The following is a 16,502-nucleotide window of genomic DNA, read 5'->3' as shown; positions in this document are numbered from 1 at the left end:
CCTCAAGATAAAGATAATTAGTTATCTTTCAACTGCTCTTTTTTTGGGGGGGGGGGGCAGGGGATTAGGGTTTGACTCTAGCCCAGGCTGACCTGGCACTCACTATGTAGTCTCAGGGTGGCCTTGAACTCACAGCAATCCTCATACTTCTGCCTCCCAAGTGCTGGGATTAAAGGCGTGCACCACCACACCAGGCTTCAACTTCTTATTCTTATTTTCTTTTGTATGTTTTTCAAACCATTCATACTCTTTTCATACTTTTTTCCCTTTGTCTCCTCCACACCTCCCAATCTCCTCATCAGCTCTCTTGCTGTTTATTTTCAACAAGGTATCATTTACTGCCAGGTCCTTGTGAGAAGCAGTGTGGCTTGTTAGCAAACAGCATGTGAAACATTATTTCAAATATATGAACACAAAGCCATCAGACAACATGCCAGGCTATTTCATAAATATGTAAAGAAAAGTGAATTCTTTTCACTTTAAAAAATAATGTATTTATTTTGAGAGAGAGAGAGAGAAGAGGCAAGGGGTGGAGAAAATTGGTGCAACAGGGCCTCTCGCCACTGTAAATGAACTCTGGATGCATGCACCACCACCACCATGTGCATCTGGCTTATGTGTGTCCTGGGGAATCGAACCGGAGTCCTCAGGCTTCACAGGCAAATAAATGCCTTAACTGCTAAGCCATTACCCCAGCCCAAATTCTTTTCACGCTTGCACAGCTGGGCAGTGTTCTGGGAGGAAACTGAAAATGCTCTTCCCGACAGACACTCTAACGCACAGGGGCACTGGGGCAGGGAGAGGGACACACAAGCTATTGACAAAAAGCAAAAAGAACTCATGAAGGGTGGTACAGACGGAGCTCTATGCCATTGGGTTACACATTTCACTCTGCCAAACACTTACTGCATTTAGTATAGATGTGTCCTCCCGAGGACTGTGGCCAGCCATCCCTATAGGGGGGTCAAGGAGTCTACTTCCCTTCAGAGGTCACAGGAGTCTATCTTATGAGCAGTGATTATGATTTATAGAACGTTCTCTCTAGTCCTTCATGAAAATGGGATCACTTGCGTCAAAAGGCAGTACTTGGAAAGTTGACCACAAACATGGAAAGTAAGAGTCATGCACACTGCTTCCACGACAGTCTTTCTACTAGTGACATGGGCAAATGAATTCACTACATGGTGTTATAACCAAATGGCTTTAAGAACTTGCAAGTCAGTGTGATGAATACTGTTTCTGAACCCTTTAAAGTCTTGCCTGGATATTCTGGGTTCTAGTCTGGGAGATCATTTTGAGAAAGAAAAGTAGACACTGGACTGGAGGGATGGCTTAGCAGTTAAGGCAGTTGCCTGAAAAGTCAAAGGACCCAGGTTTGATTCCCCAGGACTCATGTAAGCCAGATGCACAAGGGGCACATGCGTCTGGAGTTCATTTGCAAAGGCTAGAGTCCCTGGTATGCCCATTCTCTCTGTCTCTCTCCCAAATAAGTAAAAAATAATTTTAAAAAATTTTAAAGGAAAGAAAAGTAGATAAGAAGAATGAAAGAAGGGGGCTGGAGAGATGGCTTAGTGGTTAAAGCTCTTGCCTGCGAAGCCTAAGGACCCAGGTTCGATACACCAGTACCCACGTAAGACAGATGCACAAGGTGGCACATGGCATCTGGAGTTTGGTCAAAATGCCGAAAGGCCCCAGTGTGCTCATTCTTTCTCACTCTCTCAAATAAAATAAATAAAGTAAAATATAAAATAAGAATGAAGGAAGGATCCTTACATCCACCAGCCATACTGTCGTGGCTCATCTTCATTATCAAATTGACAGATTGGAATAATCACAATAGAAGCACACCTCTAGGTGAGCTAACAAGGGCATTTCCAGAAATGCCTAAGAGCGGCAGGAAGACCCGCCCTGAATGTGGCAGGGCCGCTTCATGCGCTGGGGACCCAGCTGAACTGAGCACTAGTATTGTGCTCGCTCTCTCTCACACACTCTCTCGCTCTCCACTTCCTAAGGACAGATGACCAGCCTTCTCACACTCCTGTCCCTGTGACTTCCTTGCCGGATGGACTATGTCCTTAAACTACGAGCCAAGACCATCTCTTTCTTCCTCAAACTGCTTTTGTTACGGTATTTTGTCACTACAGTGAAATAAGTTACTAACACACACGAATAGAAAAATGAATGTGAACAACAAATTTGGACTTTCAATGAATGAAAAAAATTTAATCTTAGTTTTCTAAGCTAACCATCTTAGTTAATTACTTGTAAATTTGAAAATGCATTTCTAGTATTGTTTGAAACATAAATGTTAAAATTACAGCACTCCTTAAATGCACATCCTATTAGGTCAAGCCTGCATTTTTCACCTGTAGCTGTTTAGCAGCATTTCACCACATGTTTTGATTACACCTAACATGCACACCCATGGCAGGGACCAACACTGTAATGCCATCCATAGCTAATGGGACAGTGGCTTGGGACTTAGTTCTTAGACAGAAAACATCTCTTTCTTTTGCTTAGTGTTTTATTTATTTATTTATTTTTATTTTTTTAATTTTTTATTTATTTATTTGAGAGCGACAGACACAGAGAGAAAGACAGATAGAGGGAGAGAGAGAGAATGGGCGCGCCAGGGCTTCCAGCCTCTGCAAACGAACTCCAGACGCGTGCGCCCCCTTGTGCATCTGGCTAACGTGGGACCTGGGGAACTGAGCCTCGAACCGGGGTCCTTAGGCTTCACAGGCAAGCGCTTAACCGCTAAGCCATCTCTCCAGCCCTATTTATTTATTTTTGAGACAATGTCTCTCCATGTAGCCCAGACTGGCCTCAAGCTTGCAGGGCTTGTGTTGTCTCAGCAGAGATGGCTGGGATTGCAGTGTGCACAACCTTAGGCTAACTCTTCCCCGATCCGTGGGACAAAAGAGGGAGTTTATATAACTATAATGTCATACTGAGTGACATTATATTATATTATATTATATTATAATATTATATATTATATTATAATATACATTATATTAATTCACTCCTGTAAACATGGTTTGTCTTTAAAATACTGTAGTTAAAGGCACAAACTTGGGAAGAGAACAGAATGGAACTGACTCTGATTTTTTTAATTTACTCTGATTTGCTGTGATCTGATCTTATATTGTTTTATTTATCAAGTGAGTACAACAGTATTAACTGTTTTAGGATTCTCATAAAATACCAGAGGTGTCAAGATCACTTTATTTACATATGAGAAAGCCCAAACAAAACTGGATTAAGCAAGAACAATATTTCCTTGGGTTGTATAATAGAAACGTTCCAAAGGGACTTCAGGCCTGAGCGGCTTAGGCTCAGCTCCTCTTCTCCATGGTTTCCGGGCTATGCCGCTTGGGTCTGGCTCCATCCTGAGTGAGGAGCTGCGGCTCTCAGATGCCTACAGAAGTCCAAGTCTTAGGCTCGGCTCCTCTTCAACGTGGTTTCCGGCTATGCCGCTTGGGTCTGGCTCCATCCTGAGTGAGGAGCTGCGGCTCTCGGATGGCTACAGAAGTCCAAGTCTGGTTGTGAGGCTTCCTCATTACTCCACAGACCCCACGGCATCCGGACTCCTTGGGTCACATGCGCATACTGACCTATCACTGAGGCCAGGAGAATGCCATGTGTAGTGCTCATGTGTACACACAGACATGCACACACAGAGGTGCCAGCACACATAGAAAGGCACACACAAACACATCCTCACAAAGCTTACATGTTTACACACATCACCATTCTACTAGAATCTTCACACTGTCAAAAATAATATTTCATACTCTTCTTTGTTGAGAAAGAGAACATACATTAGTTTTCAAATGGGGCTCCATCTCCTTCCCCTTAGGACCCACAAAGTACAGGAAGACTCCTGGCTGGAAAGATGATGCCTGCTACAGCGTGGCTTTTGTCTCCCACTTCCCCAGATGGAGGCTTTCTGGGAGTGCCTATCTGGCATGTTGCGATGACAGACAAGAGTCTGGAAGTGCAGGGTGTGTGTGAACAGCAATGACAGACAGCCACATCTTTTCAAGTGCTAAGGTGACAGGTTGCTGTGAACACTTTTGTCATGAAGAATGTCAAATAGTGAGAAAAAAAAATCTCATAAGCCTAGAATCTGTCATGGGAAGCATGGGGGAAGAGATCTCTGAAGGTCCTGCAGGTTCCAAATAAATATTCTCAGCTGCTATGCAAGGAACAATCCTTCTTCAATTCATACGATGCCACGCACACTTGTCAGAACATAGGTGACCTCACTGGTGGGCATGCAGGTCAGGGAACCCTCCAGCTGCCACAAGCAGAAAGGCCTGAGCTAGGGCTCCTTACTTACAAAATATCTTCTGAAGCCCAGGTGGTCTGGCCTTCTCCATCCTCCTCCTTCTCCTCTTCCTCCATCTCTTTGTCCTCTTCTCTTTCCTCTTCCTCTGACTATGCAGGAGAAATGTTCACCTAAGTGGGCTATCACTTGGTACTGTGTCCCTCTCCCAGGCCCACTATTATCTTCTTCTTCTTTCTTGTCTTTTTATATTTATTTCTTTATTTGCAAGCAGAAAGATATAGGGAGAGAGGAGAGAGAATGTGGGCATGCCAGGGCCTCCAGCCACTGTAAAGGAACTCTAGACACATGTACCGCTCTGTACATCTGGCTTACATGGGTACTGAGAAATTGAACCCGGGTTAAGTTTGGCAGGCAAGCTCCTTAACCACTGAGCCATCTCTCTAGCCCCATTATCTTCTTTTGCCTCCATTTAAAAAACAAAACTTTCAATTATTTTTTAATCAGAGAAAGAGAGAGCAAAAGAAAGAAGGAATTGGCATGCCAGGACCTCCAGCCACTGTAATCAAACTCCAGATGCATCTGCCACGTTATGCATACGTGCGACCTTGGGCACTTGCATCAAATTGTGCATCTGGCTTATGTGGGACCTGGAGAGTCAAGCATGAGTCCTTAGGTTTTGCAGGCAAACGCCTTAACCACTTCTCCAGCCCTTGCTTAGCAAGGGCTTATCTTGCTGGTCTCAAGGAGAGAATGGAGTTAGTAGGAGGGAACCCATGGACTGTGTTTGAGAGCCCCAGTAGCCTGGAGACAGTCCCTTGAGATTTTCCCACCTCCTGTGTGCAGGGGTGGTATAGACAGGTATGACACAAAGAAGGACTGATTTTTTTTGTCTGTTTTTTTAAAACTATTTTATTTTTATTTATTTATTTGACAGAGAGAGAGAGACAGAGAGAGAAAGAGAGAATGGGCACGCCAAATGGACTCCAGACGCGTGCGGCACCTTGTGCATCTGGTTTTGTTTTCGAGGGAGGTTTCACTCTAGCTGGGAGATGGGCCGCAGCAGTGATGTCTGGTCAACAAGCTCCGAGGAGGAAGCTGACTGCGGAGCTCACGGCCACACTGCTCAGCTGTCCCTGCTCTCGGAGCTCCCAGTGAGGCTCACGTCACTTCATTGTCTGGACGGCCATTTCCTTCCACGTGTCAGCATTTTTCCTTAGTGGCCACACCTCAATGTCTCCATGCAGCTTCCCTTCAGGATCCTCTTCCTTCTGCCACTGCATCTCACCTGCCTCTCCCACTGGCCCTCAGCCTTTCTCCTGCCCGCGTCTTCCTCTTTCCGGGTCTTTGTCCTCTAGCCCCATTCCTGCATTCCCATTAGGATGTAAGCCCCAGGGAATGAGCTGAGCCAGAATAAATGACATTGTCCTCCACCTGCAGGAGCCACCTCTGGGGAACTGTCCCCAGACTGCAAGGTGTTAGAGGACAGCGCTGGCCCAAGGTTCCAGGGCAGGTTGGGTTAGCCATCAGGAAGACGCTCTGCCTGACGTTCACGCCAAATGGCACCTACAGGCCTTGGACCTCACACTGGATGAACCCACTGCCTTGAGTGTTACATGCTGCCACCTATGTGATCCATGGGACTGGCGGTGGTGACGTGGATGAGTTACTAGGATTTCAGCATAAGAAAAACACTGCAGATCCCAGAATTGAGAGGATTTTTAAAAACAGTCTGTTTCTTGCTTTAATCTACATGGCAAGATACTGGGAGATGTGCCAGAGGAGCCCCAGATCTCCCTGGATGGCACCCCAGTACTGTCCTCGCCTCAGGACAAGCTGTCATGAGAAGTTATCTGGATGTCTCTCTTTTCATTCACATGTGTGTCCAGCCATCCCTGAGGCCCAACCATCCGAGTGACAAACTGCAGCTCCAGGAGCTACAGGCTCAACCCTGCCCCTTCTCCTGCCCTCAGAGGAACTAACGCCCACAACCCTTCCAGAAGGATCCATGTGTTCATATGTGTATGTGTGCATGCATATACATAAGTATGCACTTGGACAACTCCACCACTGAGCTGCCCCCCACCCCGCCACCCCTTCTCACTAATACTTTTGGGTATGGTGACATTTCTCTATGTACAGTTGATTCATTGTCTCTCTTCAACACTAGAACATAGATTCTGAGGCTGGACGCAAGAGGACAGAGCCATCACTCTCATCTGTTCACCCTGGGAGTGGATGCTCAGGAGATCCTTACACCGAAACACTGACCACTGCACTCCTGGGGGCTGGGCACAGACAGGAAAAGATCTGGTGTCTTCACACCTGGAGCCCCAGTCACAGGAGACCCTGGCAACAGTTGTGCTGTTGAGCACTTGCTGGACAGACCCGAGTACCACTCACGTGTTCACCTTCCATACATGCCCAAGACCTTGCTCTGCGAGACCTTATCCATCTGTACCTAGACCACATCTCTGATGGAGCCCTCCTACCTCCCACGGAGCTCTGCCTGAAAGCCAGAAAGACCCACAAGGTCCATCTGTTGCTCATTGGGGCAAGACGAGTGACCATGTCCCACAGGGCAGATTCACTCTCCCTGTGCTGGAGGCTGGAGGCTCCTGAAGTCCCTTGGCTGGTGTTATCAGGACCAGGTCAATCCTGGAAGCTCTGGGGGAACCTATGCAGCTCCCGGCTGTGGCTCTGGTGCCCGCCGGGATCCCTGAGCGCCTGGCCTCTGCCCCAGCACTACTGCAGTCCTCCTCCTCAGGGACAGGTTAAGAGGCCCAGCCAGGGCTGAGTCTCCCCGACTTCCTCTCACAGGGGTACTGGCAATTACATGGAGGCCTCAGCTTCAGATTCCCACCTTAATCACACCTGCCAAGTCCCTTCTGCTTGACATGGTGACATCTACTGGTTCCAGAGAGTGGGCTGTGGCTGCCACTGGGGTGGCTGCCACTGGGGCTGCCAATCGGCCTGTGCCCACCAGGGATACCTACCATTTGCCCAAACTGGGACACTCTGAGTGCATGGCATGAGCTGAGACTCTGGAAGCACTGGGAAGAAAGGGGAAAGGGCAGTGGCAGTCCCCCAGGTACAGTAAGCCGAACACCCTGGACACCCTGGACACCCTGGACACCAGCTGTTCCTGCCTCATTTCCTGCCTTTGAAACCCCAGCAGGAAATGCTGGCTCTGTTCACTCTCTTCACCAGTGTCTTGTTGCAGAACTTCTGTCAATAAATTAGCTCTGTACCCTGGCTGGTTCATCCAACTAGGAAACAGGAGCCTGCAGTCATTGGAGGCTGAACTGCACAACCCTTCCACGCACACACCGAGAGCATAATTCTCCGCTACGAGGCTGCTTTCCAGGCTGTTGTTGGCTTCAGGTACACAATGCGCAGGTAGGCCAAAGACTCCCAGGAGAAAGCAAGCCAGGAAGAGCGGAAGAGGGAGAAGAAAGAAAAGAACTATGAGTGCTTAAAAGCTGCTTTTGCTTCTTCTGAACTCAGAGAAGAGCGGGTGAAAGGTGAACAAACTTCCTGGTCACACTGAGCAGAGCCACCGACCCCTGGCAGTGTAGCCAGCCAGCCGTGCCCGTCCTGCCCGAGCGCGAAGTCAACTCAGAGCGTGAGATGCTGCTCACCCACAGCAGGGCGGCTCTCCTGGGACAGGGAAGCGGGAGCAGAAAGCACTAGCTTTGAAGTGGATGGGAGGAGGCTCTAGAAGGAGATGGCAAATGCCCAGTCCCTTTCCTTGCCTTCCTCTCTTCCTGGACAATTGCTGAGAACCACCAAAGCGCCCCAGGAGCTGTGCATGCCAGAGGGGGACTCCCAGCCAAGCCTCATCTACTGTGGGGACAGCGTTGAGAGACATCCACTTCAGATGGCTTCTGGACCAACGCATCAGACTCTTACCCCCTTCTGGGTGCTTTTTGAGGGACAAACAGGACCTACTGCCTCGGAGAGACATTGTATGCATGCCAAGATAGACAGGACCCTTTGTGCAGTAATTCCCACCCCACACAATGCAGCTTAAGTGCTTTTAGAAGGCTGGCCCATGGTGGTGGGGGTGGGGGTGACCGGCTAGGCCTTTCTTTATGCCTCTCACAGGTGCACTACACCACATGAGGGTGAGGCTTGGTAACCGGGAAGTGACAGAGCCTGACCACAGCCCACCTCACCCACCACACTGTCCCTTAGTGGGTGCCCTCCAAGCCCTTGGACAAGCCATTTCATTGTCTCCTGACACAGCCCAGTACAGCAGGATTTTACAGAGGAGGAACTGGGCTTCAGTATGGTGTCACTGATGACACTCCCCAGTCACACCAGTAGTATATGGCTAAGCAAAGCCTATCAGCAAAGTCCACGTCCTCCTCTGCCACATTCATCAATGGGCACAAAGCCTGACCCACGGTGGGAAGAGGGCGACACAGATGTGGAGGAAAGCACCATGCTTCACTAGCCACACCTACCCGACTATCCAGCAAGCAGCATGCACCACTCCTTCCTGACCAAAGGCCCCGCCAGCCAAGTCACTTCCTGTGAGCAGGCGGCTCCCTGACAGAAGCGTCAAGTGACCTGGACAGGCTGAAGCTAGAGATGGAAAGATGAACAAACCGCCCCTGGCTTTGCAGTGCATGTGCAAATGTCCCACATTGACAGTGGTCAGAGGAGAGGATGACTAGGTTAGAGAGAGGGAAAGTGATGGTGAGAGTTGCAACTCATGAGTGGTGAGGAGAGACTCTGTTTTCTCATCCTGACTGGGTGGGTGGCATTACCATGAGAAACCAGGCACTGTTTTCCCTAGTTCCAGAGATAAGTCTGGCAAACATCTGCATGGTGCTTTGTGTTGACTGACAACAGGACAGGACCTAGCATCACATGTGAGAGATTATCCTAATTAGGTAAATAATGTATGTGGGAAGATCTACCTTAACCGTGGACGGCACCATTCTGCGGACTGGGGTGGAAAGGAGAGAGCCGGCTGGGCACCAGCCCTCATCGCTCTCTGCCTCCTCGCTGTGCTGAGCACAAGCAGCTGCCTCACGCTCCTGCTATCCTGCCTCCGCTGCCATGCGGACTGCAACCTGCGACTGGCTAGAAGCGGAACAGACCCTTCTTCCCGTACAATGATTTGTCAGGTACTTTGTGCCAGCAACAAGCAAGCTCCATCAGGCTGAGGTGGTGCTACAGAAGAGCTCGGTTCCCTTCCATTTGATACGCTTGATGGGCATGGCTGGTTTCCATTTTATACACTGGGTGGGCATGGCTGGTTTCCATTTTATACACTAGGTGGGCATGGCTGGTTTCCATTTTATACACTGAGTGGGCACGGCTGGTTTCTTCTCACGAGCCGCCCACACTTTTCACTATCAACTGCCGGGCGTCTGCGGTCAGGAAGTTCAACGCCGCGACGTTTGGAGGGATAAAGCAGTGTGGTCTGAGGAGCATTTGAAAGTGCAGGTCTGCGCATTCCCCACCCCTCTCCAGTGACCCTTCTGCCCAGGTCCTTTGCATGTTAGCTGCACGACGCCCCAAAAAGTGGGCATCTTTATTCAGTTCTCTCTTGGGGTGGATTCTGCAAAGCTTCACTTGAGTCATCAAGGTTCGTGTACTCCGTTTTGCTAAGATCTACAAATGTAAGTCACACCCAACCTTGTGCTCTTCCCAGGCTCCCTGGGATGAGGTAGGAAGCTGCCCCCGCTGTCTTGAGTCTGGCCGCCCACCTGCCCTGAGCTCCAAGGTGACAGTGAACTAAGCAGAACTGAAGGTGTTCGAGGAGCAAGTGTTTCATGTTCACTTTTTCTGCTTTTCCTTACTTTTCCTTCGAAGTCAACCAACAACCATAGCCACATTGGCAAGTTGGCAGAGCAGAGGGTCTTCCAAGCAGCTCTGAAAGTGTGGGCTGTGGGGACACCGTGTACCAGGCTCTTGCAGGGTTCCTATTTTGACAGGTGCCCACACAAGCAGGACAGGGAGTATGGTGGCTCTGAGAGCATGCGGAGCCCATGAGTTGGCGTCTCTTTCTCCACTCCAGCTGCTCCTGCCCATTCTCCTCACAAAGGCATCGCAGGCAGCCTCAAGACCCTCTGGTCCAGCACTTTCCCAACATGCAGTTTGTCTGTGTGTGTGTGCGCGCGCACGCGCGTGTGCTTACAAAAACATTGACTGTTCGGTATTCTGGATGTAAAAATGCACTAAGTTGTTTAATGGTCTGATTTTAATTCCTGCAAGACGTGAGTATTCTGAGCCCAAAGTACTTGAATGGTCTCCCACTACAACCATCCCCAGATAAGGCTTTTCAAAGCAAAGTCCCTCTGTCCTTTCTGTTGCACATTCAGGGGCCTGGCTTAATGAGTGAACGACAAAGCAGCCCACCTGTGCACAGGAGAGGTGGCTGGACAGGGTGGCCAAGCCCTTGAAGGCTCACGTCGCCAAGGAGACATCTGACTCACCAAGGAAGGTCTCTGACCTGCAGAGGTTGACGTCTACCTCAAGTCCAGGACATGAGAATGCAGCGGGATTCTGAGAGGCAGAAGCCGCCTTCCTCCACATTCTGCACATCAATTCCATTCTGCCAGTAGTGACATGCTCACTCTCCAGCCCACTGCATGAATCTCGTGAATCCTGGCTACTCTTGCAGCCTGGCTATTCCACGAGAGTCAGAGTCTCCCCGCCCCAACACATGCACGCATGCATGCATACACACAGCAAGAGCACACTGCTATATTATGAGAGCTGCTGTTTCCATAAGCTATGTTTTATACGACAGCAGCAAAAATTCAACCTTCATTCGAAGAAAGTTCACCATGGCTGTAACCTAAGGAAGCGGCGTTATGTGGACAGTACTGATTTGAGACAAAGGGGCGAGGCGGAGGAGGCTGACAGGGAAGAGAGAACGTATACAGTGCAAAGCCCTTACAGTGTCTGGCCGGCCAGTTGGGTGCAGCCCCAAGGGGGCCTATCATAGCTTCCCCTGGCGGGCCCATGCCACTTGCGAAGCATCTAGAGGCCCGAGGGCAGCCTCTGCAGGACAAGCCCTCTTCTGCAGCCAGGCAGAAGGTCACAAAGAAGGAAGCAAGCGCTCTGGCCGAAGGCAAGACAACAGGACGTGTGAGGCGGCCAGGCAGTGAGGGTGATCTGGGCATGCTCAGAGCAGATGCTCACGGTGGTGCTGGGTGGAGAGGGATGGGGACCCGGCCTGGCCTAGAGGCAGGATGCTTCCTCCACTGCTGACAGCATAAGCCATGATCCCTGGGGACCAGAACATGCCCCAGCTTGTGCAAAGTGACTGGCTGCTCTGGAATCAAGTATGTTTCTCAGGTCAGCAGTGTTACCAAAATATCCTTTAGCAGAGCCCAAGGACTATGAGAATGGGCACCTGAGAACAGGTGCCCATCCCCGATGGCCGGACTCACCACTTCTTGCAAGCCTAGTCATAACCACAGGGTTATGGTTTCTGCAGGGGTGTGGTTTCTGCACATCCATCCTCGCTCCCTGGCGGAGAGGTTTCCAGAGCTCGCTTACAGCCTCAGGGCCACGACACTGCCGTCACTGCCTCCACTCGGCCATCGGCAAGACCGCCTCGCCAGTCCGCTGCAAATCAGATCCCATCAACAGCGCAGGAGAAGACACTTGCATCTGACCCACTGGCTTAATGAAATCACTGTAGCTTGCAGGCTAGTTCCTGAGGATGAGTTCAACTTGATAGCTTTCACAAGTGAAACCCCATCAGCAAACAGAGTAGGCTAGGAAATGGCATAGCAAACCACAGCCCCGGGGTAGCCAGAAACAAATGCAAATCACTGAGAGCCTGCATCAATCTTTACACTAACCAGCTTTGCCTCTCGAACAGGCACAGAACCTTAGAGGAAAAGATGTAATTCTGGCCAACCTTTTGGTTGCCAACTCCATGTCATATGTAACAAACTGATCCTCAGTTTCTCCACCTTCAAGGGGCACGTGCTTTCCACTGGCAGCATCCAGAATGCAGGAATAACACACACAGCAACAACCTTCCCATGGCCTTCAAGCTGTAGCCCGGAGCCCCCAAACTCCTCCTTGCAGGAGAGCCCCCCCAGAAGCTACCTTAGAGCGCTCCCTCCTCCCCAACCCACATGCACATCCAGCACGCCAGAGAAATTATTCCCCCTGCACACATGCAAGCAATGGAGGGAAACCCTTGGGTCAATGTTAAGTCAGACATGTGGGTAGGTGTTCTTTTGTTTAGTGTTCATTTCACTCGTCTACCTCAGGGTGTGTGAGGAATAGACCAGAAGACCTTGGCTATGTGGAGTGACTGGCATGTGGCATTGTGGACAGGATGGCAACAAAGACCCAGAATGAAAGCGTGCGGGAGACTCACACTGGGTCTGGATGCCTTTTCCTGTGCTTGTGAGTGAGGACGAGGCTCTGATAAGTTTTGCGGCTGCGAAGAGGAAAGGTGCGCAGGGAGAAGGCATGTCACCGGTATAGTGACCATGAGTAACTCACTTCAGTGTCGAGAGGCAAAGGAGAAACGAACACACTGAGTACTCACTACCTGCTCTCTCATTGGCGGTCTTCCTCTTAGCCTTTTCTTATTTTCTTAGGCTGTGAGAAAGCCCATAAAGCTTGACTGAATCTCCATGGGTACATTTACTGAAAGCACCTCAAGAATATTTCAATTGAAATGGTTTCCTGGAAATCACTCAAGATCTAGAAGGAATGTTTAACCCGTTGGGCACCAGGAATAAGGATGATGGTTCAGGAAGCTTTCTGCCCATAGCTGGAGCCAACACAGCGCTTGACATCTGCCTTCAGTGCCATACTTAGTGCACTGATAGGATGACATGTTGTCTTTAAAGAGAGGTATACAATTAAGACATATTCATTTGGGAACACAGACAACTTTTGATTCTCTGTGACCATAGGCAGTAAAAATAAACTGCAACTGATCTAAGAAGACTGCTTCAACTCAATAGTTTCATAGGACTTTCACCCCAAGAACAGGCTTCTATTGGCTTTGTTAAGTTCACTGTGAAAGAGTTCATGCTTACATATCCCAATTACTCAGCACACAGTATATGCTGAAAATGTGCAAATAACAAGCTGACATGGAATCCTCCATTCACCACTAGCAGCAGCTCCTCATTCTCCACAAACTATCTTTTGGTAGAAATGCCACTATCAGGTGACATGGCTCAAACAATAGACCATCAAAGAGAACTCTCTGGCTCTGGCAACCCTAAACTACATAAACATCTCTAAAACCTGACTGTGCACATCAACACCTTTAGTCAATTAGGTGATGTCTTTCCTTCAGTAAATATCATTTTAAGTTCATTTCATACCTTGATTGCCTCTGGAGGGAATACAAGCCAGGCTTTGGAGCCTGTATAGCCCATCTCTTGGTGTGGGAGAATACAAGCCAGGCTTTGGAACATGCACACTCCAGCGTGGGGGCTCTTCTGGCGTGTGAGAATGCGAGACAGGTTTTGGAATGTGCACACCCAATCTTCTGGTGTGTGAGAATACAAGACAGGTTTTGGAATGTGCACACCCCAATCTTCTGGTGTGTGAGAATACAAGATAGATTTTGGAACGTGGACATCCCATCTTCTGGTGTGTGAGAATATAAGACAGTTCTTGGAACGTGCCCACCTCATCTTCTGGTGTGGGAAAATACAAGACAGGTTTTGGAATGTGCACCCCCATCTTCTGGTGTGGGAGAACACAAGACATGTTTTTGAATGTGTACCCCCATCTTCTGGTGTGGGAGAGTACAAGCCAGGCTTTGGATCTTGCACACCCCAGCAGTGAGGGCTCTCCTGGTGTGTGAGACAGTTGAGGTGGGGACACTTTCCTGCGCAGCTCTCTGAGTTGAGAAGTGGACGCTGGAACATCTGTGTGCTCTAAAAGCTACCCTGGCTCAGGACACAGCGACCCACTTGGGTCGTGTATCCACGACCCAGTGGAGCCAACTCATGGGCAGATGTGCTGGATGACAAAGAGGAGCATTAGGAGCCCGGCCAGAGGACAGAAACTTCATCTGAGCATCCATCCTGTGAGTGGCCAACCTTCGCCTTGGCGAGCAGGAAGGGCACAGGAGCATTTAGTCATCAGGCTACGTACGTGCCCTGCACCAACACAAGCTGTACACGATCTAGCAGATAGCATGGAAGCCATCCATCAACCTAGGAAATTTTCTTTTGGAAGTGTGCACGTGTATGTAAAGATGCGTGCACCACATGCATGTCCGTGAGGAGGACATCAGGTGTGTCCCTTCCATTGCTCATCCACGTTTCCATGAGACAAAGTCTCACTGATTCTGGAGCTTACAAGGCCTAGGAATTCTCCAGTCCCCACCCCCTACAGGACTGGGATCAGAGGCTCACTGTCATGTCCAGCTGTTTACATGGTGCTGGGGCCTCAAACTCACATGGCCTTGTGCCTGTTTGCATGGGAAGCGCTCTTCCCTGCTGAGCCATCTTTCCACACTCCTGAAACATCTTACACTTTATCCATACCAACAGCTAATGGTGACTGAGCAATGTGATCACTCAGATCGCAGGCTGTCTTGCCATACCACTCCTTAACATTTCTGCTTTGCAGTGAAGAGGCTGACTGCCCTGCTAGAGAAAAGGAAAGTGAGGATTTAAGTCAGTGCATCTGACCAAAGCCGTCTAGAACTTCCTAACTTCCAGGAAAGATTATCTAGAAAAAGTTCAGACTATGGATGCACATTCCAAATACACCTCCTGAAGTAATTACTTTTTTTTCCAATTATAACGGCCCCCTTTGTGCATCAATACATGGCTAACTTCAACAGTTATACTCAGTAACAGTGCCCACTCCATGAGAAGCATCTATAGGTCACTACAGGAGCAGGAGCATGGACCTCCCTGGACCTTCACTTCCTCATCTGTAACTGAACAGTGGAATGCAGATGGTCATAGCTCACCACTGGGATATAAGGACCATATCCCTAGGGCCCTGCCATCAGAGCTTTCTTGGGAATCTCAGGGACACTGAGAGTTGACTCCCTTGTAGGGTATAACCATGAAGCCTATGCAAGTCACCCAGCTTCCCTTCAGAAACCTCTGGAACACCACTGCCAGAGTGACCTACCAAGTCACCACACTTGGGTCAAGCTGATATATAACAAAAATATTTAAGTGAGGACTGGGGAGGTGGCTCAGTGGTTAGAGGATTTTGCTTTCAAAGCTTGCCAACAACACAAAAAGCAACAGAAGCATTTGGTGTTCGTTTGCAGTGGCAAATGCACCCATACACACATGTAAAAGCATACAGACACACACAAGTAAATGTTTTTAAATATTTAAATGAATTTCATTCCGAGCTCTAATTCACAAACTGTAATCCAAATATAATTATAAGTAACCTGGTCTCCACAGCCCAAGGTCATCAAAAGCTGAGTTGTAGAAGGTACTTATAGAACAAGTATGAACTCATCAGGATGGAGTGTCTCCTGGAAGCCTTTGTTATAAAGACAATACTGCCTTAAATATAAAGTAAGCTAATATCCTGTTTTTGTCATTAGATTATGAGTTGCAAATTCTATCAATCTAGCGAGATAATATTTAGGGGAGTTTTTTGTTTTATTTTTTATTTTGGATTTTCAAGATAGGATCTCACTCTAGCCCAGGCTGACCTGGAATTCAATGTGATCTGGTCTCAGGCTGGCCTCAAACTCACAGTAATCCTCCTACCTCTGCCTCCTAAGTGCTGGGATTAAAGGTGTGCACCACCATACCCGACTCTAGCTGTATATTTTTAAATACAACTTTCACAGGGACAATGAATTATCTTTTTTCATTTGTCCCAACAGAGAAAAGCATGTTCAATACTTTAGTTCTATTTCTCAACCTCAAACAATTGACAGACATCCCCTGCTAAGTCTGACATTATCCTTATCTCTTTTTTTTTCTTTAATTATTTTTTGAGGCAGGGTTTAATTCTAGCCCAAGCCAACCTGAAACTCACTCTGTAGCCTAGACTTGTCTCAAACTCACAGCTATCCTTCTACCTCAGCCTCCAAGTACTGGGATTAAAAATGTGAGCCACACATATATCCAAAGGACTCATCTCATTTCCTTAGACGTACATGCTCAACCATGTTTATTGCTGCTCAATTTATAATAGCTGGGAAATGGAACCAGCCTAGATGTCCCTCAACAGATGAGTGGATAATGAAGATGTGGTACATTTATAC

The 16,502-nt window shown here is 48.5% G+C and overlaps 1 protein-coding gene across 3 annotated transcripts in view; it reads right to left on the bottom strand.

The window, feature by feature from the left end:
• Rps6ka2 (ribosomal protein S6 kinase A2) overlaps nt 1–16,502 on the bottom strand; it is a 293,522-nt gene that overhangs the window by 134,800 nt on the left and 142,220 nt on the right. The gene's annotated exons all lie outside the window — the stretch shown is intronic.

This window comes from Jaculus jaculus, chromosome 9, assembly GCF_020740685.1.
Source record: "Jaculus jaculus isolate mJacJac1 chromosome 9, mJacJac1.mat.Y.cur, whole genome shotgun sequence".
Lineage (NCBI taxonomy): Eukaryota > Metazoa > Chordata > Mammalia > Rodentia > Dipodidae > Jaculus > Jaculus jaculus.
Note: the sequence above shows the minus strand (reverse complement) of the source record. Positions and strands in the feature narration are given on the sequence as shown.